This window comes from Lethenteron reissneri, chromosome 6 (assembly GCF_015708825.2).
Source record: "Lethenteron reissneri isolate LAM-NWPU_2019-01 chromosome 6, ASM1570882v1, whole genome shotgun sequence".
Lineage (NCBI taxonomy): Eukaryota > Metazoa > Chordata > Hyperoartia > Petromyzontiformes > Petromyzontidae > Lethenteron > Lethenteron reissneri.
This window is the reverse complement of record NC_083784.1, coordinates 1,483,258-1,506,966: the sequence shown is the minus strand read 5'-3', so window position 1 is coordinate 1,506,966 and position 23,709 is coordinate 1,483,258. Positions and strand designations below refer to the sequence as shown.

The 23,709-nt window shown below is 44.5% G+C and overlaps 1 protein-coding gene across 5 annotated transcripts in view; it reads right to left on the bottom strand.

The window, feature by feature from the left end:
• The window catches only part of LOC133353548 (kelch-like protein 9), a 122,868-nt gene that overhangs the window by 87,100 nt on the left and 12,059 nt on the right, over nucleotides 1–23,709 (bottom strand). The window contains exons 2-4 of one of the 5 annotated variants that reach the window (XM_061569888.1): nucleotides 20,480–20,599; nucleotides 9,112–9,206; nucleotides 2,952–3,172 (exon numbers count right to left, since the gene is read on the bottom strand). The gene's annotated coding sequence lies outside the window, so the exon portion shown is untranslated. Of the gene's footprint in view, nucleotides 1–2,951; nucleotides 3,173–9,111; nucleotides 9,207–9,395; nucleotides 9,525–20,479; nucleotides 20,600–23,709 lie in introns of those variants that run through there. The other 4 variants (XM_061569915.1, XM_061569905.1, XM_061569923.1 and 1 more) reach the window with 4 other exon arrangements.

Sequence of the window (23,709 nt, the reverse complement as noted above, 5' to 3'; positions counted from 1 at the left end):
TATTTCCCCACCAATCCCCCCCCCCAATGTCATCTGCCAACGTCGCAAGCCACCCTTAGAAGCGGGGTGTACCTTGAGGGAGAATTATAAAACATATAAAAAACACACACAAGTGAGTTGCTGCCACAACAGCGTAATGGCGAGCGCACCAGACTTACAATCCAGCGGTCGCCGGTTCAACCTCCCGGCATGGCAGCCGAAACAACGGCGCACGTTCCTTAAATCCCCCCCAAACTCTGTCCACCCGGCAGTATATAACTGGGTCAGTCAATCGGCAAGACCGCGTGTGGTGGGGTAAAGTGTGGGACACATCTGGCCAGCGTGGAATCGCAGGCCAAAATACCCTATCGTGAGGCTCCCCAGAGCTCCCACTAGTGGAGGCCCTTTTGGCAGCAGTGGCATGAGCAAGAAATTGCAGGGCCTGAGCCTTTTAAAATAACAACACACAGAAGCGTAATCCCTACATACAGAAGACCACACACTACACTTACTCCCTCATGCACACAGTAGGCATTAGGGTGACCACTATAAGGCTAGTCACCTGTTACAGATTATCTCCATTAGAGTCCTTTTATTTTTTGTACAGATTTGTTTTCATCTTTACTAACCCAAGCCCACCATCCCACTGTTGAAGGGTGTGCCAACCTCATGAAGGGCACCAATTTAAACCGCAACGGTGATAAGCCACTTCATTGGGCTATCATTTGTGGCCAGATCGCTTCTGAAAGAGCTGTACAAGCTCAGTGGGCCTTACCTGGTAAAATAAAAAAAATAGTTCAGTGAAATACAATTGTTTAGTTTACATGCCTGCCAACAATGCCAAGTTGGCAGGTATAATCTCAATTTTTATTGGGAAAATTTACTAAATAAATGCATACAAAGTTAAAATGAAAAAAACGGTTTAATTTTTAAACGAGTGAAAATGCTGTGCATCAAAGCTTCCTAATTAGGCAGCTTGGTTCTAGTTTTCATGTATAACCCTTGAGAGATTTTTTCTGTGCAGTTTCTTTTCATAATCAGACTGAAGATGTCACATCTCATTTGCATCAGACGCAAGCTTGTTACGCATGAGGTAGACGGTACGTAAGCGGAATTCAGACGTGACCTGTTTTTCTATGTGCATTAAATACAAAGGAGATGTTTTGTTGTTCTTATTGTTGTTGTTATCTTTCTGCCAGTGGTAATGCAGTGCTTGAGTTAATGTGCTTTTTTAGGCAATGCAGAAAAAATGTACAGCTGAATAAAAATAAATACTTAATTTAAATGACCACTGTAAACAAGACAGACAACATAATTACATGTTGAACCAAAGGAATACCAAATTAAGCTTACGGGACATCTTCTTGGTTCTTTCGGTAAAGTCACGTAGAAGGGAAGTAATAAAATAATAAAAATAAAACATAATAAAATAATAAAATAGTGAGAATTATTTTATTATGTTTTATTTTTATTATTTTATTACTTCCCTTCTACGTGACTTTACCGAAAGAACCAAGAAGATGAATCCCTGCAGTCACGAAAGCTTTAAATCGAAACTTACGGGACATATCAATCCGAATAAAATATTAGTTGTGGGGATTTAGTTGCCTTCAATGATGAATAGAAAAACATAGCTTCCGATTTTGGCAAAAGATCACCAACATTGTGGACGTGCGAGCAGGCAGCAGTGTGATCTCGAAAGCCTGCCGGAAGCATTCCACCTTGCCAGGGAGGCCAGCCACAAGCCCCAAACAGTGGCATTTGCCAGCCGCCACCGCCTGATTTATCTCGCAAGTCGAATCATGGGCAAGCTGCAATGAGGCTTAAGAGAATTGAAGCTTATGGTGAGCACGGAGACGAAATATAAATTATTGCTTTTTATCATAGTCGAGATGGTTCAAAGCAATTTTGTCCCCTTTTATTTATAGCATTATGAATTTATTTGCTTACTTGTCGGTGGAGGTGGCGGGAGTGGAGGTTGCTGGGGGCGGGGGGGGGGGCCTGTCCTCCTCCCCCATATCTGCCGCCTTTTTACCAGCGGTTGCCGGAGTTGAATACGAATCGCCTTCAGTCCGCCGGGACCGCCGGGGAGGTCTCGCAATTGAGCCTTTTGCCGAAGGCATCGTCACGGAAAGGGTTTTCGAAGGCAGCCCCCCTCACTATTCTCTGCGTGAACGCGACTCATCCGTCGGAGCCGCGCCCCAATTTTTTTTCTTTCATGCTTCTGCACGCGCGAGCAAGCGTGCGACGGGGAAATGGGAATGAGCACCATCTGCGCATTTTTCCCCAATGAGGGAGAGTATGGCCCCAGCACTGCTAGCCGAGACGAAAACAACATCGTCCAATTTGCCCCCAATGAAACGGTGGCTCCGAGGCACGTTTAATTAACGTCGGACAGAACGCATGTGACACGGCTGCCCCAGGACTAACGCGGGTTTAACCGTTTCTCGTACGGCACCGTTTTTATTTCCTCTACCGCCATCTGTGCTTACATTTTCCCGAGCAACAGAAGGGAAAATGAATACGATTGGACTTAAATGCCTGCTGCATGTGTCTATTATCAAGTGCTCGCAAGCGAATAAGCGTGTCTAATGATGGATGCAGGTTCAAGAACAGTTTGCTGTGGCATATAAAGAAATAAAAAATGAAAACCGGTTGCAGCTGCCAATGTACACCATTACAACTATATTTCCGCATGCATTCAGAGAAGGGGAGATACCGAGGTTAACGAGCAAAACTACATCTCAGCGACGGCTCCATTTGATTTGTCTGACCATCATTTTTTCCCATTCCTGCACACCCCACGTACCACGGGCTCCGAATCGCCAACCCGCGGCGTCCCTCCGTTCGGAGCACGCTTCCGAAACATTACCTCGCAACCCCGCGGTTCAATCTACCGACCCGGCGCGGGGTAAAATCCACCGAGCTCGTCAACGCCGCGGCGAGGTGCAACGACGGCAGCGCCAGCTCACCCGAGTGGAAGAGACGTAGGCGCTGGCGCTCTTGATAGCTCGCCGCACGAGAGCCGGGGGGAAGAGAGGGGGGCAGCGTGGCCCGTGGCGCTGCTTCAAGGTTGGAGGTTAAGCTTCATGGCGAGCGGCTGGCCCCCCAGCTGCAGATCGCGCTGCTGTGCATTGCCGTAATAAAGATGCCCGGGCGTGAGAGCGGGGAGCGGGTTACGCATCAAGTGATCCTGTGCAAAGGTAGATGGGGACAAAAAAACAACACAAGGGAACAGAGGCTCCTGCATGGGTCTTGGAAATGTCATCCAAAACTTAAACAATACCGATATTAGTGTTTGCCTAGTAATGCACGTATATATTCTCACTCCCAATTGAATTCTTGATAAAAGTGCATGGTATTAAGGAGAAAAAAAACATTCTAAATGCACACAAATTAGCATGTATATGCATGTATATGTTTGAACATAAAATTAGTGATTTAAAATACATTTTATGAGTATGATTTTATATTCCAATATGATGGGGTGCCAGTGGCGCAGTCGTACGTCCACTGCCCTATGAACCCGGTAGCCTGAGTTCAGTTTCTGGCTACATCTTGCATTACTGGCAATTGCTACTTTGATGAGCCAAGAATGTCTGTTTGTGTGTAACGCGCGTGACGTCACTACACATGGCACACCTCCCCCTCCCCCCCGTCATTAATATTCATGAGCGGGTGGATTTTTACACTCACGTAGAAGGTCGAGCGGTAATTTCTTTCTCGCAAATTCGCTTTAAGTTTGACGTTTCTTTATTGAAAGTGAATCTAATAAACAATTCTACGCAGCAACAAAGTGGATTTAGTGTCTTTATTTATTTCTTCAGCACTTGAGCCAAAAGGTAAGTCTAATTTATGCTTCTACGTTATGGTAAAATAGACATTTCTCTGTGATTTTCCAGATATTGTATCGAATTCCAAATTATTTCAACCCCAGCGACCGAGAATAAAGTATCAGAGCAGTGAATTTGAACAAATTGAAGGTCAGTTATATACAGTGCTACAGTGAACTGCAGTGAAGTGTTTTAGTACTTCGTTTTGTGCTGGATTCACTGCCATTAATACAGTGCTACAGTCAAATGCAGTGAAGTGTTTGATGACATACTTTCGTGCAAGATTCACTGCCATTAATTTTTTTACACAAGATACAATTTTCGTTAATATTACAGCTTCCGTGCTCGGATGGGCAAAAGGCTAGTTTACAATAGAACCCAGTATGGCCACAGCCAGGCCTTCACCAATCCCCACTGACCAGCGAGGTGAAGTATGGTCAAACAACCCACACTTGGACAGAATTTTATCCGGGCATTGATTTTACTATGGGCAGTAAATGTATCAGTCACGGCATGTGGATGGGGTTGTTTGACCATACTTCACCATGCTGGTCAGGGCCGATTGGTATGTGTGTTGTTTGACCACAAGTTTAATTGTTGCTTCCCACTAAAAACCACATTCACCATTCCCCGATATACGTACTGAAAATGAACTTTCTGCGCACTGTGTGATTTGTATTTATCAGCCCAAGTGTGAACTAATGTAATTTTAATTGCAATAACAACGCAACAATAAACGGAGAGCAACAGCAACGATACTCGCGTAAGACGCGCACTGCCAACGTCGGCGTGATTAAACGCTTAAACTGCGTGGAATTAAAACAAAAATCTTCCTTATGAATCACGGAATGTAAGAGACATTAACAGGGCAAATGAACACGTTTTGTCTAGACTCCCCAGGGGTGCAGCATGGGAACGAAAAATCAACAACAAACAAAAGGTCAACAACAACACGTGCTTGGGGTGCCCCTCGGTCATGCAAAACAGGCACCAAATCAAAGGGTGCTTCATCCTCTGAAGGGGGATGGGCTCAGCCGATTGTTGTGCTTGCTTGGAACAGCACAACCCCCCCTCCTTCGCCACAGGAAGCATTCCGTGGTGTGCAAAGGTCAAGGACCAATTAGCCCCACACAAAATTAAAAACATAGGATACAATATCACGCCCGTGCAATCAATCTGTAACAATTTATAGCACGCATTACGTCCTATGGAGTATTTAATTCGGACCGATGACTGCGCAATGAGATGTCAAACAGCGCGCGCGAGCGTGTGAACATTGCACGTAACGACATCGTCGGGAACGCGGGGAAGGGAGGACTGAAGTGGGACGTCACGAGGCATCCCGCACGATGACGAGGCATGCACAGCGCAGTATTCCCTGATATTCACGAACCTGCGAGCCGCAATTTTGGCTCCCCGCGAACAGCATGCGGAACTATACACCACCACTGCATGGAGAACGTAAAGTGATGAGAGATAAAGTGATGCGAGACATTGATATGAGATGAAGTGATATGTAATTTTCATGTATTTGATAGTTTTCCTAGGCCAATATCATAATCCGCGAAATTTGCTATTCACAAGCATTCATAATATAGGTTTTTGGGTTAGATCGCGTTATTTATAAATGTGTCATAACCCTCCACCACCCGACACGGCCAAACAGTAAAAAATGTGTCACATTTTTCAAAGGACAAAATTATTCACTTCTTTAGCCCACCGGTGTGCTGAAGAGAGAATCAACAGCATTTTGAAATGTGAGTAGCACGACATTTCGCTGATAATTACAATCAGCTTCATCGGGCAAGAATGGTGAAGCTCTCCTGTTGCTTCCGGTCTTAAATAGAGCAGCATCAGGGCGACTTCATTCTTGCCCGATGAAGCTGATTGTAATAATCAGCGAAACGTCGTACTACTCAAATTTCAAAATGCTGTCGATTCTCTCTTCAGTACACCGGTGGGCTAAAGAAGCGAATTATTTTGTCCTTTGAAAAACGTGACACATTTTTTACTGTTTGGCCATGTCGGGTGGTGGAGGGTTACGACACATTTATAAATAACGCGATCTGACCCAAAAACCTATATTATGAATAATATTGGTCACGAAAGCCTCCGTGTTAAATCCACAAGCATGTCCAGAACGTATTCCTCACCGCGAATAACGTGGGAATGTGTCAACGGCAAGGCGGATCCTCGTGGTGCTGCTTTCCTCTCCATGTTTCTTGCAACCCTTTGATCAATGTGGCCGGATTTCTGCAGGGTGAGGCCCTGATAGCTACACACACACATTTACACTGCAGTTGTTCCCTATTGGATCGTCTTCACAAGAGTAACCGTGTCCCCCCCCCCCCCCCCCCCCCCCCCGAACGGTTTAGGCAGATGGACAGAGCTAATATCTCAACAGTTTCCATCTGCGTTGGAAACATTTTAAAAAATGTATCCCACAGGGTACATTAAAGTAAAAACGGGAGTTGGACAGCGAATGAATTGAACACAGCTTAGCTGTATTGCACTGATTACTTTAAATTGAATCGATGGTTGAAATTACTTGTCGCAATTTGCAATCCGTCTGCGAAACTGCTGTGATAAATTATGTATTGATGACAAGAATCAGGATGATGATGATGACAGCAATTAAGTACTGTAACGGTGAAGTTTTAATCTTTGTACGAATCTCAGTCTGCACAACTACTTGACCGTTCTGATCAATATCTCATCTGAAAAGCTCTCGGACGGATGTTTTGAGCAATATCCTGGCAAGTTCTGACACTTCTGAATTGCTTTTGATTAAAAAAAACTAATTTGGAAAACATGTCAAAAATCAGTACGTCCCAACAGTGTTATTCTTCATCTTAAAGTTAGTAAATAGAGACACTCTTGAGCACTGAGAAAAGTAAACGGGCTTCGGCAGCACACTTGGTGGCTGGACGGGACGACGATCGGCGTTCGAGACCAAGGACGGTGGCAGCAAAGCGAGGACTTGTGCCCAAGAGGACATCCGCTGCGGAGATGGAGCGATGAAAGCAGCTCGAGCGCAGGTGCTAGGTCCAGTTGCACCACAGGACCGTAATAAGAGATGCCGACAATTTGAAGGGGCCTTCATCTAGCAGTGGATTGATCGTTGCCGAGTATAGTGACGGCGACGACGATGACATTGAATTCTCTGTCAGACAAACATTCATCTTGCTGGACGGTGGCGTTCGTGTTCACAAGCACCCTCAACTTGGCCACAGCTTGGCTTCACTCACTTATGCATTTGGAATACATTTATCAGATGTCTGTGAACCTTCACAAAATGAATGCATAAATTTAGCCCCACAAATGTATGTATGTGTGTATAACTTCTTTCGCACCGTACGTAGCCAACAGAGCGACTCGGAGGTGCGGTGGAAGCACAAACTAAACACAAAAAGCAGCTCTAAAGAAATCCGTTTTCAATCTAGATTTCAAGGCGCACAGCTCCGGTGGTTTCACTTCGCAGTAGACCGCTGAAAGCTCCCCATGTACACAAGAATCAAAGAACAATAGTAATACACGAGACAAAAAAATACAGAAACAAAAAATACCACACGAGGTTGTAGGACGGTCAATGAACGACAGGCCGATTTGACCGAATCGATGCAATTCACGACGGGGTAAGTGATGCGGGGATTATAATTATTTATACACGAGATGCCGACACCGTGCACGCACAACAGGTTTCAACCTTCACGAGTCCACTTGCGGAGTTATAGACGAGCTTAGCCCATACTTTCAAGAGCACTGCGACCTCACATTTGTCAGCCAAAGCCGCGAGTGGATCGCGAGCAAACTACCGCGCACCGCCCAATAATTTGCCGTCTCTGTCCGTTTCTCCTTCTCACGCTCAATCACGCTCTCTCTCTCTCTCGCTTCTTAAAGTCACCTTCACTCACTAGTTTCCACCCCTCACTCAAAACTCACTTGTTCTCTAGCTCACCCCACGACCCCCCTTAATCTCCCCCTCAACCACCACCGTTATACTCTTCCCTCTTCATAGTCTCATTATATGGCTCTCGCTCACTCATTTGCCATTCATTCAATCCATTCATCATCATCATAATCTACCGTCCTCAATTTCGCTTTCACCGAAATCACGCGCCACAGATTGCTTCCTCTCATCTATTTCATCCACCTCATCGCCGCCATTACATTCATATGTTGCAGCGTTGTCAATTCCTTTTGTAAAGCGCCTGATTAAGGCGCCATATACATTCCCTTAAGATAAGAAGATAAGATCACGTTAATTCGCTGGGCACCGGGCACCGCTGGTCACGTGTGCACCAGGATCCCAACGAGCCCTTTGTGCCACTGAAGCATTGACGAGAGACAGTTCGAGAAGCACAGCTCATCTCTGCGAATCAGAAATGCCGCCAACTAAAGATCGATGCAGCTGGGTGAGCTATGGCTGGGGGACTTGACCCTATGTGTAGGTCGCAAATACAAAATCCCAATCGGTTCGTCCCGCGGACCAACCCACTGACAGGAGTCGTCGTGCTCAGGATAACCTTGCCCCTGCCACACAGATGGTGACCTTTCTTGGGGGTACGAATGAGCACCATCCCACAATTGAAAGATATTGACCCTCACTTTGCTGTTGGTTTTAACCGAATGTAAACACTGTCATACAACAACATCAAGCTATTGGCATTAAAGGCTTTGGGTCAATGCATCAAGTTTTTTCCCCTAATTGGGAAATTTCTTTCACGAGGATCGACACAGTCCAAAACTCGCTCACTCATTGCGCTGCATCATAAAACGGTATCCATGCAATTACATTAAGACGGAATCCTTTTGTCTCCCGCCTTGCCAAAGTGCCGAGTGTCAGTTGTTGGCAACGCTTCCAACTGCGAAAAAATCCTCAGGGCATACCCTGCAAGACGTCGCTGAACGATGTACCAATGAGACCGACGGGAGGAAATGACGCCAATTATTTGACGTTACAACTCAATGTCGTTGACATTTTAGTGAAAAGGCCGCACACTTTGAAATCGGAGGCCAATTTATCGAATGCGCGAAAAAAACTTTCATTCAAATGAACACGCGCACCAAACGTCAAACTCCGGCAATATCAACAGTGTTCACTGGCCGGCAATGCGCGCGTTTAGTTTTTGTCGTTACAGCATGCATGTGCATGCAGAGCATGTGCGTGCGTGCGCACGAGTAGAGGAAGGAGGGCACGGATCGATAGGAGCGTACGTCAGCGGCCGTGCTCGCGTGCACGCCGGCCCTGCCGAGGACCGCGTGCTGTGCGTTTTTGCTCTAATTGCTTCGTACTCACGGCGCTCAGAGGAACTCCAGTGCGCCAGTATTTCCGCCCCGGGTTAAGAAGAAAATCCCGCTGAGCGTCCTGAGCAGCTGCGTTCATTCGTGGCGCTGAAAGAGAAAGGAAGAAAGGAGGGGGGGGGGCGGTGAAGGTTACACAGGCAGCGAGAGATAAGGAGATGGGTTTTCAAAGAGCCGTTCCTGCGCGAACGGAGCTGCTCGCTCACAAAACGAACTTCTGCGGTCGTCAAAAAAAAATACTCAACTCCCCCCCCTCCCCCCCCTTGTGTTGTTGCTGACCTCACTTCGACAAGGTTCGGAGTCTGCAAGTGCGGTCGATCTGTCCCACTGCTGGAGCCCTACGAACACAGCGCCCAACAACACGACGTGTGGCAAGAAATCACGGCCAAGTGCTTTTTCCCCGGGCTGAAAGGCTGCGGGGCAGAAAGAGTGGGTTTATATATATATATATAAGCTCAGGTAGCCAGCATGTGCACTGGTGACTTCACACGGCTAAATATAAGAGGCGGTCGACGCGGGTGCCACTTCTCGCTGCCCCGGATTCCCACGGCACACGGATGGCGCTAAACGGTCTGTGCGCTCGCACGCAGCGCAGGCAACCTGACGATGCTGCTAAACGGCTCGAAACAAATCCCTTGCTCGGTGGACATGGCTGCAAATGCATTCCGGCGGGTTGGTGTGCGTTCACGAACGGCCGTACTCGCGCACGGGCACAAGTCAGTGGTAGATGTGCCACGGTGGCGAGATGTTAACTACCTCGCCTGGTATGCAGGAGGTCTGGAGTTCAAACTCGACCCTGACACCTAGTTTGCATGTTCTCCCCGTGGTTACGTGGATTTTTTCTCCAGGTCCTTTAGGTGTTTTCCATCGACATTTAGAGCCATGCGTTTAAGAGTATTTGGCTGCTATGAATTTCAACATAAGCCACTTCGTTCAGCTATCATTTGTGGCCAGGTCGCTTCTGATAAGAAGCAAATAGCTCAGTGGGCTTTACCTGGTAAGATAAACAATTGTTAAGTTTTATTTGCATATTTTTAAGTGATTTGTTTACCTTTCCTGTACTTTGCACTCCTGTGTGTTTTGAATTGTTTGTTGTTGTAAGGTTCTGATCCCGTGACCCTATCGGACATCTGTGAAAGAGCTTTATAGCTCATCAGATTCCTCCAGTATAAATAAATATTCAAATTCTGTGCAGGAAGATGCACACAAGACATGCGAATCACTCAGAACATTGCCACCCATGTAACTAAGGAAAATCCATAATTATGATGTCTAGCATCCCCAAAATCGGGGGGGGGGGGGGGGGGGTTCTTATGCCTTTGAAAAATATAACTTGGAAAAATGTGGGTTCTAAACTTGGCACGCATACTTCTAGTTTTGTATATATCCAAACAAAACCACATAATCTACGCCTTAATTAATGTTTTCATTGTTTCCCAATTGATAACAATCGTGCAATCAGCGTCTGGTAACGAGATAAAGAATTCGATTCTAAATCTCGCCCGGCAGCGCAGCGCAAGCCGTGGTTAGAATGGGTCCCGCAGAAGTGAGGTTTCACGGCACTATCCATAGAGAAAACATAATTCAACTGGCCTCTTTCAACTCTCCGTAGCGCAACTCACACGCTCGTCTCTACACCCCGGAGCAGGGCCGTGGTCACGGAAATGACGGCCGTCATCACAGCCGGCCGTCGTTTCCCCGCGGCAGCCACTGCCATCTGGAACGTGGCCATCATCATCATCCTACTGGTGCTGCTCAACATTCATAGCTGCAATGGATTTCGGTCGCCGAACGAATACATTACGAGGTCGCAAGCATTACACACAAAGTGCATGCCACAAACGAACCACAATACCTTGCTGATATCGTCAAGGAGTATAAACCAGCAAGCGGCTTTTGGCTAGCCATCGAACAAAGGTGGTCACCGCATTGTACGCTTTCAGATGCGCTTCTGCGGCCGTCTGGAACGCTCTTCCTTCCGATATTAGAAAGCCACTGGAGCTATGCACGTTAAAATCTCGACTGAAAACTTGTTACTTTAGAACTGCTGTTTGTGTTTAGTTTGTTATCCTTCACCCACACCTCAGATTAGCATGGTTGGCTAAGTTCAAAATAGAGACATAAAAAGCAGCAGCATTCAATCCACTGTGACTTCTAAGAAACACTTAAAGGGCTCACCTCCTGCCTGAGATTGGGTTCCTCGCTTTAGAGGTACGGTCGATTATGTCCGTGAAACATTGTGCGTGCTACAAATTACATTCTTCATGTTTTTACCCTCTACATAGCAAGAGGGTGCACCATCCAACCGGCTCCGCGAAGAGAATGTTAGTCACATGACAGTCACGTCGATATTTTGTTAGTTTTGCTCAGAACTGGACTGTGGCCATATCCAATGCGAAACGAGATGTCACGCAATGATTTCTGTACAGCCACTGGTCACCAGGTTGAGGACCATCGACTTGCTACACTTGAGATTATGGCTTTTAATCATGGGGTAGCTGCCCAGGCACAAATCTAAGGATGCCAATAAATTGACTTTTTTGTAAAAAAAAAAATCAATTCATGTATACTGCATTATGAATGAGGCTGTAGTAATTTTTTTCAGAAATTGGGAAGCATTAAAATTATAAAATCGTTCAAGTTGCTTGGTGCGGCGAAAAAGTTAATTAGTTGGTACGAGATGCATTGCTTATTATAAAAGTGAGGAATATGAATTACACAGATATATTTGAAATGAGCAAATACCTGCCATTTGCAAGGTTTCTCAGCCTTTAATTACATGTTATCGCATAAATAGCAATTAAAAACTCTGAGAAAAAGGTATTGACGCATAGTTGCAGTATATTCTCGAAAAAATCCTCAAAATGAAATCATCTTACAACATTTCAAATTTACCTTAGTGAGCACATTTAACGCTATATCCTAATTATTGATCTGCGAAGGTGTTAAACATTAACATCTAAATTAAACACTTTGTTTTCGTTTTAATGCAAATCCTTGCCAACACATGCCATTACAATTGGATGATGTTGGGAAATGTCTTACCAACTAAAACATCGGTGCTTTTTTTTTATAAAAAAATCTTCAAGTTCGAAACAAAGTCGGAGATTGAATTCGAATGACTGCACTGGGAGGAGAGACCTCCCCGTGTTAAAATAGGGGTAGGAAATATGTCATCGTTATTCATTACAAGACACTTACAAATGTATTCAATATGAACATTCCAATTTATTAGCAAATGGATAGCAGCAAGTACACCGATATTATACACTGGTCTTCGAAGTAAACATACTTTTAATTGAGTGGAAAAGCAAGCATTCGTTGCACAGACGACGCATTGGAATACAGTACCTCTATATGCCATACAATTAATTAATTATCCCCAGGAGTTTCAATTCTAAGCATTTATGTTAACCTTCACTTGCGCTTTTTAATAGCAGCGCCTTCCTAGTAAGATGATTACATCGTCCTCCTTCACAGGTAGCGTAGCGCCACGCAATTTGCATAAAACCCATTACAGCCGACATCTGAATTTCAGCGGGGATCACTCCTAGATAAGAGGCAATAAACACAATGCGCGGGAGGCCAGATGGTGTGATTGCCGTGGACGCAATCTCCGCGTCTGTACACAGGCACAACATGAGTTGTGCACACTTGTGCACGATCAACAAAGCCGTGCAGAGACATCCATCAACATTACAGGGGAGAACGCCGGGGACGCACGAGTCATCACCATTAGCAAGGCCCATCTTTACGGTCGACGTGTACGATGCTGCCGCCACCGCTGCCACCGCTGCCACCTCAAGGGCTCGCTCTCTCTCTCTCAGGGCCAGGCAGCATTGCTGGTGCAGCACTCGGACTCGCCGGTTGTCGTTAAAACGAGCATTGCTTTGGACGGCACACGTTTAACCCTTCGCCATTCCGACGACGTACGTGTACGTACTCGTACTTCGGTTTTTTTCTTCCGATTCCATTCAGATGACGTGTGACGACGCATGTCATCGGAAGAGAATCAGAAGAAAAAAAATTACTTTATGGGTACCGAGGCTCCCACAAGGCCATACAGGAGGGCGCGTGGCACAGTTTGGCTCCAGATATCGTAGAGTGTGGTCGTTTCGCTACAGTTATCTGCGGGGCGGACAAGGTTTTTAATAATAACAGCGCTATGCCTCTAAATAAAATCTACGCCGAGCCACTTGCTTGTTCCGAGATTCAGTGGTGAACGGGACACTTGCAGGCATCTCAGAATGGGAGAGGAGTTAACCTGTGGTCATCCTGTTGAAAGAATGCACCCCCCCCCCAGCCGGCCATGGGAACGAGGAATTGCCACCGCGAGCTTGGTCGGGGGCCACCAATTGAGATAGGGTGCCACACTTGCACGCATTTGAGCATGGGAGACCATTTGACCTTATGGATAAAAGTCTGCCTAAGAATGTTTCTGCAACGTGAATATTTCATAGCGAGAACCGAGGGTGACTTTGCGTGCAGGGAAAGCATGCCCGGTTCAGCGGGGTTTATTTGCGTTCAGTCCCGACTTCAATCAATTTGCCACTCACGCCCCGCCTCCTTTGGCAAAGGTCTATTTGTGAAAAGCAACTCGTAGACGAGGATGCGAAGAGTCGCGTGACCATCAGAGCCAGGCGGCTGGGATCTGACCCTGCTTATGAATAGGGATGACCTCCCCCCCAACCCCGCCTGATTGGACTTGACCTATCCAATTCAGAAGCACAGCGCTGTGCCCGTCTGTAGCCCATGATGCATGGTGGTATTAAGGTGATTGATAACATGTCTCGCGTGTCATAAAAAATGCTGAATGTATTTACAAACGAAAAACCTGAATAATGGCCCGACTCTAGGCAACAAAGCAACATTGATCAGCACTGCCATCATGTTAGATTGCACAAATATTGTTGATTTTCTCGTGAAAAAAAACAAACTATATTTTCAAAGTGGGAACATAGCAAGGTCACTTTCCTGTCATTTCGCTCTAACACTGATTAATACTGGGCAGGAAATGAAATGGAAAAAAAATGCTTTAAGAATGCAACAGCTTCCATGGAATAGGCAGACGCGGTGCAGGGCTGGGAGCAGCACTTCTACAGACCAGGTGCATTCTGGTGACAACCCTCCAAAAGCTCCGTCACTGACGACGCGTGACCATTGTTACCTTACGCCACTGATCTATCGAATGTAGGTTGTGGCGTCATTAAATTTGATAAGAATCAGGTATTAGACGACCAACAACAACACCACCACGCATATTCCGAGCGGTGGGCCCCTGAGACAGTAGGAGACATTACAGCAATGCGGCATCACGGAAATATGGCCTATTTTAAGCTCGACTTAAGCAGAGTCATAGCCCCCTAGCAAGCCAAATGCTTGCCTCACTGTATTCCCAATAGCCGAGGCACGGCAGGACCAAGCCGTTTTGCCGCGGACGGTACGCCAGGCACGCTCGCAAAACACAGGCAACGGACAAAACAATCGCGGCGCAGCGCATGGAGACGCGATGCCGCGAGCCCCAAGCCCAGGTGGAGACCATCGAGCGGTAGGCAGGTGGGGGGCAAATATCGCACGCTTGTGCCACCACCTCTTTCTGCGAGACGAGGAGCGCTGGAATTAAAAAAAAGACAAGCGGCCGGCGTTTGATAAGGCGGCGGAGGATGCATCTCAAGGCACCAGCGGGTGCATATCAAGGAACCAGGGCAGCAGTGTGCGGCACTATCCTGGCCAGCGCCGTGGCCGCTCAATTTCCACCCTCACCGGGACAATTCCACCGTGATCAGAAGACGACTCTGGTCCAGCTCAGAGAGTGGGACTCACAAGTCCACGATATGTACCTGCTCCGACATATCAACTCTGGGCATACAAGACTCAAGTGTCGTGTATTGTTGCCACTTCATGTTCAGGCATCTTTCAGAGAGCCCTTGTTTAATTTTTAGGAGCAATTTCAATGTTTTCGTTAATGAAATAATCACCTTTAGAAACCCAATGGAATACTATTTCATGGCATTTACGACAAATATATATACTGTTTCTTCTTGAGAATATTGTTAAATATGGACATCAGTTACAATGCCATTTTATAGAGTGTGCCTTTAACACGCAATATCTCTAAAGAGCATTGTTACGTGACCCAAATCTGCCAAACAAGCTCCTGTCGCACGTCACGTGATAGCAGTGCTTAGCCGTTATCACTGCACATTTCGGAAGAATATCCCTTGCATTGAATACCGAAATAAAGATGCAAGTGTACTTGTAAAAGCAGCAAAGATAATAAATAAGCCTTCAAAAGGAAACGTAAACACAACCCACCCCATCCCCCCCATCCCCTAATAACCCCTATGATACGGAAAGCAATGTTATGGTTTATGTCTGGTAAGCTGCTTTGGAGATTAAAGTTGGAAAATGTCAGACTGACACTTATGGACCGTGCACCAACATGCCCTGGCTGCCACTCCCCCTTGGTAACAACCACTGCTTCCACCAACACGAGCACCCCCCTCCCATGTTGCCTACGCACTTCACCAGCCTCCCCCCCCCCCCACAGCGACTCGGCAAACCACTCCCTCCACTCCCCCCCCCCCCGTTATATTTAGCTTCTCATTATTGAACGGGCCACTTCAGGTGACAACCCACTGATACACAGCCGCTGAAGGATTCTGCAGAGGATATCTCCGCGCGCGCGTGAACTACCTAACGTGCCCCTCTGCATTTCCCCCTCCCCCTAACCACCACAACCGAGACGCGAGGATGACGCCAAAAATACCCAGCAAGTGCCGTAAGACGAGAAGTTGACATAATACGTGCCCTGCGATGGGGTCACCTGGAAATGAAGGGGTACAACACCAACACTGCGCTGGGAATGAATGCCATGCTCTCCCCGCAGCGGGCAATGCCAGAAAAGGCACTGGGGGGGCCATGGCAGTGTGTCTTTATTCTCAATGGACAACCCTCACCACTGTTCAAAAAGCGCAGAGCAATTGGTCAATGACACCGTGTACTTGAGTGTGGTGCTGGCCGTACCACCCTCTTGCGTGCCGTGCCAGCCTTTATAGGTGCTCGCCAACACTACTTTCCAACAGTGTGTAATGGCTATACAGGGAAGCTGTCTTTGTGTGCGAGCGCGTATGTAGGGTGGTAGCGCGTATGTAGGATGGTAGCGTAGTGGTTAACGTAGTGCACTACGAACTCAGAAACCTGGGTTCAATCCTCAGCCATCGCTAACATCAGTGGCAAATGCTATACGAAACGGTCCTGGAACAGCTCCAGGTCAACTCGAACTTCAAAACATACCCGGTGCAGTGTTTAACCAGGACTTGGGAGACAAAGGTGGTCAGGTGTGGTGCTGGCACACCACACACTAGCACCAGGCAAGCCTTAATATGTGCTCACTAACAGAATTTTCCCCAACAGCCTAGTAGAACACACGCAGGGAAGGGGGGGGGGGGGAGGTCTTTAACTTCTATAAGTATGTTATGGTTTTGGTTCTTGAAGCAAGTTTCGATTTTTGACACCCAAGGGTGATTTAACTTTTGACCAAGTAGATAAATTAAATTGATTAGCAACGTTAAATATTAATGATCGTAATGTGAACTCGATAACTGAAATTGCCTTACCACAATGTTAATGGAATAACTAATCAGCTGAAAGACTTGCAGTCTATTATACGGCTTTACGCAAGGATACTTCTTCACTGGGGGGGTTGGGAGATGGATGCTACCACGGTGGAATGGTTAGCACACCGAATTTGCAAACCAGAGGTCGTTGGGTCTATTCAATCTCGTGGCCCGACAGTTGAAGCAATAGCGCAAATTTCTTAAATACCTCACACCTCTGTCCGTCCAGTATAAATTGGACTACACCACTCTTAGTTGATAAGCAAGTCAAGGTGGCAAAATGTTAACTGCCTTGCCTGGTATGCGGGTCGTGGATTCGAACCCAACCCTGAGGCCTGTATATTTGGAGTTTGCATGTTCTCCCCGTGGTGGCGTGGCTTTTTCTCCGGGTCCTCCAGTTTTTCCCTCCGTAATTATAATCAACACCAACACGCCTTTAGAGTATTTGGCTGCTATAAATGTGCACGTGATAAGCCACTTCGTTCAGCTATCATTTGTGTCCAGGTCCCTTATGAAAAGAGCTCTATAGCTCAGTGGACCTTACATGGTCAAATAAAATTGGTTTAGTTTTAGACGACTCTTACATCTTCCAAGACGTCTGGCCAGTGTGGAGGAGTAGGCCAAATACCCTTGAGAGGCTCTCTTGAACTCCCTCGACTGGAGGCCACTTTTTCTAGCTGTGGCATGAGCACAAAATTTGGTCGTGCAAATGTTTTTTTCACAATGAAAACAATGGCTCTCCCAACTCACACAAAGGCAATGGGTTTTAAAAGTTCAGAAATAGGACTGCTACGTGTGCTACATTTCTCAACAATCTTAGCACCTCCAGCATTGATCAAAATGAACTCATAAAATATAATCCTAAGCAATTTAGGCTTGAAATTCAATGTCGCTTAGCTATCAAAGGGAATTACGTTACGCAATTTATATGTTCAACACTATCCACCACCCGGGCCCATATCCACACGAGTCAAATTTCTACATTGGATGTGCAGATATGAGGCAGGGAATATGCAGATAACGACTATTAATAAAACTTTACTGCCTCGGTTATGACCTCATCACCAAGAAGGCGGATTCATAAAACTGTTGCCATAGCAGTGGTGCACGCATGAATCGCTTCTGTGATTGTGCCTCATGACTAAAAATTTCAAGCAGGTCACTTGCAAAAGTGACTCTTATAGAGGCTCATTTTTTTTAAACATTAACATTTTAAATAATAATAATTATATCCCTCTTCACAATATTAATTCAGCCTTATTTATGTTTGAGGCAAGACTATGCAGGTATTCCATACCATATTTTTACGATAATAGTAAATTTCCAACGTAAAAAAATCTTAACCTCGTATAGCTATGCAAGCTGTGATGCTAAATATCGAGCTTGTTCTCAGCCTAGACATTTAGAAATGTATTTCTGAAATGCAGAGTGCTGCCAAACCCGCTTGGATAGAACGTTAGAAATTCTAGCTCCATATGGCTTCACACGAGCCAGGATAGAGAGTTAGGTTGGCGCTTGCAAGCATGAGAGCTCACGAGTTCAATTCATGGCCAGAGTCAACGCGAACCATAATCCCCTTGGGGTCAATAACACGAGCACAAACAGCTGGGCACCACTTGGTGGGAACTGGTCGTGGTAATGAATGAAAGTGGTCATGATAAGGTGGCAGACTTATCCCACAAATATGGAATTTCAACCAATGGCTCCAGTAACACCAACAGAGACCACCATTTTTGAACGATTCAACATGGGACATGTTTTGTTTGAAGACTATAAAAAAAATATATCAAACTGCACAGCGTTACAACAAAAAATGCAACTTGTGCAACATCTCAGAACTACATGCTCATGTCTGCAAACAAAAGGATTAGCAGCAAGCAAATGGATACCTTCAACTGGTATTAAATTGGCATACTATGGGGTGTCTGCACAAACAGGGTTCACAGAGGGGGTATTGGTATTCCTTCACGTAATCTCTCAATCTGTCTGAGACTGCTGCTGCTGCTGCTTCTGTGACCGAATCATCCCAGAGGCAAAAAAAACATCTCAAAGCTTAAACTGTAGCTTATCGATTGGCAGGCATTGCCAACGGTGGGGAAAAACATGAACTTGCATTGTATGTGCGTTTTCAAGCTCCGGTACATACATACTTACGTCTCCCAAAAGTCAATGTTATTCGTGTATTTGTTTTTAAAAGGGGAGAAGATCAGACGGACTTGCATAATTTAAGCTAGGCTCCCCTGGATGAAATGACGATAATTTAAAATGTAGGATTACTCAACGGGGGCTTTGCTGCGGTAGTTCTACAACGTGCCGGTCTGACAGAACGATATGCGTATTGGGAATGGCGCTCACAAACCCGGAGCAATTTTAATTTAGAAGCCAATTATAAAACCTCACGATGAGGAGTGTGGACTTGGGCGGACGCTATTTCACTTGAGATTGCTTTCCAAAACATGGAGCACAGCATGGATTTGCATTCGGTGTAAGTAGCAAATAATTAAAATAAATAGAAAAGATCATTTCAATGGGATTTTTTTAAGATACATTCATTTGTATTTTTTTTTCTGGCTTGTACAAAGAGGGCATGTGTGATGATACTAATAATAAACCTATTTAAGTATGAATCATTGTAAAAAAAAGTATTAAAGCCAGACACAAACACAGCTTTGCAGACCAAATGATTGACAAGCCAGACGGTGTTTAAACTAAATTTTATTTTTATTTTAATGATCACAAAAATACAAATCCTTGAAAACTGCTGAGCTGCTGCTGCTGCCACATGACGTGCCATTATCGAGCTCCGTGGCGTTTTCTGGGAAGCTCAGAAACATCTTTAAACTCAGCCAAGTCCCCAGGGGATTTCGACACAGGAACACAATGCAAGCCACACAGCCCCATCAGTGATTCCTCCATTCTCTCCACGGAACTTATTCTTCTCCCGTGCAGATAATAGAATGGATGTCAAAATCACCTCCGCTTTTTTGCACCTCATTTAATGGCTTGAATGAGAATAATTATGGGGGGGGGGGGGGTGGGCTATCACACTGACATAATGATAGAAAGAAAATATTCATGTGCATGAAAAATTAGTCTAGAGAATGGGACTGATAGAATGGAAACTTCTTTTTTATGCAGATTACATTGTAACTTGCATCAATGCTGTGCCTCACATACATATATAGCAAGATCAAAGAGAACAGCGATGCATTGGTTATCACACTGTACTGTGCATCTCACAAACAGAGGTTTGCTTAGCGGGTTTTAGCGAACACCATTGATCAGTGATATCCGAATCGATCTTGACCTCACACGTTCCCCTTCACCAACCCACACCGATTTGTATGTTGAAGAATGGTCAAACAATCCCCCCCCCCCTAGGCTGTAAATTATTACGTAGGCATGTTGAACTTCTTTCGCACCGTCGAAGATACGGGAGAATGACAACTGAACACAAAAATCAGTTCTAAAGAAATCAGTTTTCAATCTAGAAATAAATTTTCACTCGTAAGCAAGTTTCCTAATTCTCTTTAACGCCTCTGCCCGCCCACCCATAGAGTACAAATGGGTACAGCATGCGTTTGTTTCGTTGGTTAATTTCACAAATTCACATTTACGGACACTGCATTTGAGCTTGCAACGGCTGGCTTCAAAGCCCCCTTCGCTACCTTGTGAGAGAAACACACTCGAAAGAGAAATACACTATGCATAGCCGAGAGGGTAAAGACGCAGCGCCATGCTTACCTCCTTCTTTCGTGGTGACCTATTTAGACTTTACTCCTTGGCATATCAAAACTGCAAGCGGCGCAGTTCATTTGTCAGAGGGAGCAACTCTCTTCATGCACACGTGTCCGAACGCAGAACCTTCAAATAAAACATGACAACAGTATTATTCAACATATGTATTATTAATCTTGCATGGGTGTTTTGTTTAGCTTACCATGCATGTACAAGAGGAAAAGGAAACTCGCATCAGCTTAGATTCGAACTCTACTCCCGTATATACACGAGACAGACTGGATATTATTGTTGAGCTCTGGTACTCCAAATGAGACTCGGATACATTAGTATTCTTCGTATAGATTTTGACAACACAAATATTGTATATTTTAACCACACAGAGCACACACTATTACAAGTTAGTTGCCTAGTAAACAAAAAATAACAAGTGCAATGTTACATTGGTCAATTAATAAAGACATTCATTGCAATCAGACCCTAATTAAAATGTATGAGTACATACTAATGTTTGTTTTACATTTTTTACATTCACATGGAAATCATGTCCGCACCACAAAAGTAATCAAACTTTTGTTAAAAGCCTAAAATCTTATATTTAAATCTGTGAGTATGTTAATTTGCAAAAAAACAACAAATGCCTTTAGCATACTGCATTAGCATACAGCAATTACTTTGCAACTAACTTCATTGTGAAACTTACAGGTTAAAAATGTTGATCGTTTGCAGTAATTCTACTTTATTAATTCCGGTCTTGGATTGAAGAACAGAATCCATGAGGCCAAGTGACGATGAGGCTGAACATCACGTGGCCAAGGTGCAGGAGGCCAGTGTCAAAGTCAGTCCAATCAACACCAGATTGGGGTACCACGGAGGCGAGATGTTAACTACCTCGCCTGGTATACAGGAGGTCGTGGGTTTGATACCGACCCCTGACGCCTGTATATTTAGAGTTTGCATTTTCTCCACGTGGTCGAGTAGATTTTTTTTCTCTGGGTCCTCCGGTTTTACCTTCCACATTTAGAATCAACAACAAGCGTTTAGAGTATTTGGCTCCTATAAAAGTCCACGTGATAAGCCACTTCGTTGAGCTATCAGTTGTGGCCAGGTCGCTTCTGAAAGAGAGCTGTGTATCTCAGTAGGCCTTAGCTGGTAGAATAAAATTGAATTTCGTTTTAGACTACTCCCACATCTTCCAAGACATCTGGCCAGTGTGGAGGAGTAGGCCAAATACCCTTGAGGGAGGCTCTCATGAACTCCCTCGACTGGAGGCCCTTCTGCTATAGCTGTGGCACGAACGGGCAATAGGTCATGCAAATTACTTTCTCACAATAGTTTAGATCATAGATCGTCGAGACTGAGGGCCAGTATGAAGGCCAGTGCCTCGAAGCCAATCCCTGGGACCGAGGCCACATCCATGAGGCATTAAGACCAAGAGCTGTGAGACTATCCCAGCTCCGGGCTGCAGCCTGGTCGAGTACTCGAGACTGATTATAACCATACGAGCATCGCGGACAAATCATCAACTATCACTTTTTTGGAAGTGTTCATTTCACAAACAATATATTTCTAAGCAAACATCCAATAGTATCATATTGTATTCATTTAAGTTAAACACTGCAGAGTGAAAACTCAATACCTCTGTAATAGGACATATTTTGGACAATGGCTTATCTTCACACAAGAGAATGACCATTCATGTGAAGGGCCATGGCCCAAAACTCAGCCTATTATCTATTTTTTTCCAATTTTAAAAGCAATTGCATTGAGAAACGTGACGCATTTTTTGTTATGTATGCTTGTACATCACTGGCAATGCAGTAACATGATTTTATGTAATTTAATAACTGTAGCGACAAAGCACTTTTCTTCATTTGTAACTTAATTATCATTGGTTTTCTACTGTGTACGGTAGTGCGCCGATAAACACAACGTACCAGCATGTGGTACATAATGTGTGAACATTATATGCCGTAATATGGTAAAAAAGGGTGTATATTACGCAAATTTTGTAAAACGCAGTTTTCCTTAGATACAAAGAAGCGAGACACCACAGACAAGCAGGGAAGGGCAGCCAGAATTTCCACCAACAATGTCCCAAGCTCTGTGGTCCTCTATTAGGATGTTTGGCACATATGACAGTGGAAATATAGAAGATATACATCTTACTTAACACCACTCAATATTTCAGTTATACTACCGGAAAAGTTTAGTTTTAATACATTTCAAACACTTAAAGAAAATATTTTTGACCCAGAAAACATCCAAGTTGCAACTTTTAGATCCTAAATCCGTGTGTGACCAAAATTATGTATTTGTTAAATGTAATTGGACATGGTTCAATTCTGAGACACAAAATTTTATTTGGAAAATCACCACCTTTGTTTAAAATAGAAATAATCCTAAAATTCCATTTTAAACCGAGGTACAAATGCAACCAACTTTCATTCATGAACAATTTTTGTAAGTTTGAATATCTGTCCGATACAACAGCCTAATGGGATAATCTTTGACAAAGGATCATTTCAAATGCCTCATTATAAATATTATGGCATGTTCTAAGAAACACTCATTCAAATAGAATAACATAGTGCAAATTAAAAACATTATTTTCCATGGATTGTAAAATAATTTACAAGCTGTGTTGTTATCTGGTCCCTAGCCTCAAAGACTTACACATTTCCACGACAACCAGTTTAGATTTAGACTTAAAACTTCCGTGACTGCAGGAATTCATATTCTTAGTTCTTTTGGTAAAGTCACGTAGATAGAAAAAATAAGATAAAATTTAAATATTAAAATAAAAAATTGAAAATAATAAAAGCAAAAAAACCCACGACGTTTCGATCGCAACACAAGCCGGTCTTCATCTCTCCGCCTGATGAAAACCGCTTGTGTTGCGATCGAAACGTCGTGGTTTGTTTTCTTTAAATATTTTTACAAAAAAAAAATTTTATTTTATTCTTTTGTTTAAAATTGTATCTTATTATTTTGTATTTGTTTTCTATTTACATGACTTTACCGAAAGAAACAAGAATATGAACCAGTTTAAATTTTTATTCTAAATTCATTTGTTCTGGGCAAGGAGCCCAGGAATAAAACCCACCATCAGTCTTTCTTTTCTACATTTAAAACTGGGCCAAACATTATTGAACTAGATTTCATCGTCCAGCTGCTAATGTGATGATCAGTCACACAAGCATACGGGCCCTCATAAGTATTGTACAACGTTGCTA